This window comes from Mus caroli, unplaced genomic scaffold (assembly GCF_978045245.1).
Source record: "Mus caroli unplaced genomic scaffold, Mus_caroli_1 scaffold_3, whole genome shotgun sequence".
NCBI lineage: Eukaryota > Metazoa > Chordata > Mammalia > Rodentia > Muridae > Mus > Mus caroli.
The window spans coordinates 435,814-440,340 of record NW_028227258.1 but is presented as its reverse complement, the minus strand read 5'-3'; the positions used below and the strand labels follow the sequence as shown (position 1 = coordinate 440,340).

General features: G+C 39.7%; 1 pseudogene; it reads right to left on the bottom strand.

Annotated features, from left to right (window-relative positions):
• Positions 1–1,564: 1,564 nt before the first annotated feature.
• Positions 1,565–2,426, bottom strand: LOC110291954 (developmental pluripotency-associated protein 2 pseudogene; annotated as a pseudogene).
• Positions 2,427–4,527: the final 2,101 nt, after the last annotated feature.

The window sequence follows — 4,527 nt, the reverse complement described above, 5'->3', positions numbered from 1 at the left end:
CAATAGAATATCAGAGACAAAGTGGAGGAGTTGCTTATGGGGATCACCATCTGCATGAGAGCATCCTAAATGTCCATTCTTGGCAGAAGCAGCAAACTGAGGCTGTTATGAGTTCAGAGTGGAGGAAATTAACATTGAAGCACTTCAATTGCAAGCATAGTGCTGTGGTCTTGAAATAATACTCTGTCATGAGGGTATTTGCTAGTAGTTTACTAATCACCCAGTGTTCAGTGTGGCTACTTACCTCCCAGGAGACACCAGTTATCCTCTTTATTAGCCAGCTCCAGAGTATGGAGTTGAGAAAACAAAAACTTCTATTAGACAAAAATCTATCTCTAGAAAGAAAGCAAATTCAAAGTAAGATTACATAATCTTTTACACACATCACCCATGGGCTCTTATCAAAACATCACCCCACCATGGTACTGTACTTAAATTAACCCTGATTTTTCCAAGCAAAGTATACAATTTTTTTATAGACATATACTACATATTTCCATTTTTAGGGCTGCATATCTGTACAGGTCGTTTAGTTTTAATTAAACTTAATGAAGAAAATTACTCTGGAAAGTTAAACATTTCAGTATATTTCTTCATATTTTATTTGTTCTAAATGAAAAACTCTTAAACACATACAATGAAAATTTTAAGCAATTTTTAAAGTTATACTTTCAATGATATTGAATTCACAAACATACAAAAAAAATACAATTTCTTTTTTTTTTTTCACCAGTATAGCATCAATTCATAAGGCACATCTTGGACAATGGAATCTCAGCATTAAAAAGAAAAATCAATCAAGGACATTCTCACATGCATATTGCTAGGTAAAAGCCAATCTGAAAGTTAGCATGCTATATGATTTCAAATGTATGGCACTCTAGACACTTGTCAACAGCCACAGATTGTTTAGCACAAGCAATGAACTCTATACTATAGTCAATAATATATCTATACTAGCTAGACAGTGTGTTACAGGCATGTGAATCTCAACATTTAGTAAGACCACCACAAGTTTCTGATCTGCTTAGAAATTCCAGGCCAGCTAGAGTTACTACATGATAAAGCCTTTCTCTCCCTCTCCCTCTGCCCCTCCCCCTCCCCCCTCATGTATGTGTGTGTGTGTGTGTGTGTGTATATATATATATATATATATATATATATATATATATATATATATATTACTTTCTGCTTTGCTAATTTGAAACTGCTCCCTACCTCCCCCAAAATCTAGGGGAAAAAAGTACAACCAAACAAACCCACTATAACAATATTATTTCTCAGATAGCTTAGCATTTAGAAAATTCAGCACAAGACCATGAGGAGATGCTAAAAATGTTAGGATTCGGCAGGGTGTTATTAGAAAGATGGATGCTTATTTGTCTGCAGATTCTCCACTCTGCTGGAAGAGATAGGAGGAGGGGCTTCTGAAGACTGATGTCCAGTTTTGTTTGTTTTTGTTTGTTTTCTGTTTTGTTTTGTTTTTAGCCATTATAAGGAACACAGAATTTTTGTCTTTGCTTCTTCCATTCCCTTCAGATATGAATAAAACCTTGATATTTGTCTAAGGCGGCATATTTGGGAGTTGACTTCTAATTTTAAAGTTTCTCATGATCTCTTGTTGCTATGAACACATTCAGGCCATAGCATATTATCTTCCACTCCTGGTTCTGGGATAACACAGGCTGGTTACAGGAAAAGAAAATTCATTTTTGTGGGGAGTGTCTAGAACCCAGGTCTGGCCATCATGAAACTGTAGGCGAACCCAGCCCTTCCTATTTGCAGAGCACTGCCTGCCATGGACAATACACCATCTGAATTCAATGGTTTGTGGCAGAAAGGTCTCTGCAGAAGAGGGAAGAGGACAGCAATTCGCAGATACTGGGTAAGCAGCTCTCATAGCAATTCTTCTTAGGCTGCAAATGTGGACCTCTGAGCCCATGAGATGAAGTTAAAATTTCCACTGTACACTCTCCTGCTTCCTACTTTGGCAGCATCTTTGATGTCCGATTCCTCTGAAAACTGTCTTCATTCTGACATTATGAGATGTGTTGAGAATATAACATTTTTGTTTAGAGTATGAATGTTTCTGGTCTCAAATAAACCTCAAATTTCTTGCCATCAATACTCAAATTATGATAATGACACCACTCCCAAGGAGTGTTTCCGGACACATCATTAATAGGTGGCAGGGTGTCTGGTGAAGAGATGCTGGGTATGGTTCTTTTGAGGGGATTTATTTCCTAAGAAGTCAGCAGGGGAGGGACTGGTGGTTTGTGGTCTATGATTGAAGAAACATTTGATTCTGTATGTTGTTCTGTGGTTGGCTCCTCAGTAAATGGGAGCACCATTAAAACCATACTTTCTTCATCCAATTCTTCCTCAGATTGGTTCTTGTAGTAAGTATCCTGGCCGAAGTATGACATTTTCAGGAAGGCTTTGGAGAAGACAAAGGTCTAAATATAATTTCTTATTCTTTGGTGCTTTTGCTATTAAATCTTGCATATATATATATATATATATATATATATATATATATATATATACACTCTTTAGTTAAAGATAGTGTTATGTTACCCAAATACAGTGGTATGCTCTCTTTAAAAATAAAAATTCTATTCAAGATACATAGATTTTTTTATTTTTAAAATTTAAATTATTTATCTAATATCAGTGGGAGGCTAGGCCCTTGGTCCCAATAAGGCTCAGTTCTCCAGCATTGGGCAATGCTAGAGCAGTGAGGCAGGAGTAGATGGGTGGGTGAGGGAACACCCTCATAGAAGCAGGGGTAAAGGGGGAAGGGATAGGGGGTTGGCAGAGGGGAAACTGGCATAACATATTCCCATATTCATGCAAGCAACCATGATCAAACACTCTCTCTCTCTCTCTCTCTTTCTCTCTCTCTCTCTCTCTCTCTCTCTCTTTCACACACACACACACACACACACACACACACACACACACATTCCCTCTCTTTCTCTCTCAGTTGTTGTTTCAATATGTTTCAATATTCCATCCTACAGGGTTGTCTTAGTCAGTTTTTTTATTGCTGTGTAGAGACATAATGGCCTTGACAAATCTTATAAAGAAAAACATTTAATTATGACTTGCTTAAAGTTTCAGATGTTTTTAGTCCAGTATCATCATGTCGAGGAAGCATGATGGCATTCAGGCAGATGTGGTACTGCAGAAGTAGCTGAGATTTCTACATCTGGATCCACAGGCAGTATGACGAGAGTCACTGGGACTGGTTTAGGCTCTTGAAATCTCAAAGCCCATTTCTATTATCCCGAGCTTTTGTCCCCGCCAGCAAGAACACACTCAGGACAACCGGAATCTTCTGCGGCAAAGCTTTATTGCTTACTTCTCAGGAAGATCCCGACCCCAGAAAATGGAGTCCCTTATATAGCACTCAGCCATGACGTTTCAGCACCTGATGTGGCGTGACAGCTCTTGATTCGTTGCTCGCCCATCACACCACTATTACACCCCGAGAATGGGCAGTGACTAGGAGTGAGTTCACTCTCGCACTTGCGCACAAGGCTTGTTTACTAGTTAGTCACAGCGGACGCCAGCGCCATCTTATAATGGTGATTGCTCGTGGCACTCGCACGGCTCTCCACAGCGATTGCTCGCTGCACGGCTTTCCACATTCTATGACACAATTTCTCCAACAGGACCATACCTACCCCAACAAGGATACACCTCCTAATCCCTCCCAAGTAGTACTACTTGCTGAGGACTAATCATTCAAACTTATGTCCCTAAGTAAGCCATTCTTATTCAAACCACCCCAAGAAGTCTACTTAAGAATCAGGAAGTTCTGGTGATACCAAAGAAGCAAATATCCCAGGTTTCTGTAGCAGATGATGATGATGAAAGTCTTCTAGGACATTTAATGATTGTTGGCAAGAAATGTGCTGCAGATCTGGGCCTGAAGCGCGGGTATCAGATGGTGGTGAATTAAGCTGTAGACTGGGGACAGTCTTTCTATCATATTCACCTCCATGTCCTTGGGGGTCAGAAGATGAACTGGCCTCCTGGTTAAGCAGGTTGAGGATAAGTGTTCTTCTCTAAGTAATTGGCAAACTCCAGTTAAATGGCATGATAGTTTTGCCTGTGTATGGAGAAATTTAAGAGATCATTTAAAATTCTGTGCCTAATGAAAGACAATTGTTGAAAAAAAAAAAAGAATCAGGAAGTTCATATGGAGCAACACATGGCTCCAGCCGCATATGTAGCAGAGGATGGCCTTGTTGTGGGAGGAGATTCTCTGGTCCTGTGAAAGCTCAATGCCCCAGTGTAAGGGAATGCCAGGGTGGAGAGGCAGGAGTGGATGGGTGGGTAGGGGAGCACCCTCATAGAAGCAGGGGGAAGGGGGGATGGAATAGAGAGGTTCTGGAGGGGAAACTGGGAAAGGGGATAACATTTGAAATGTAAATAAAGAAATATCCAATAAAAGAAAAAGAAAAAAAAAAAAACAACAACAGGTAGTTCTAACATGTCTCATTAAGACCCAGTAAATCG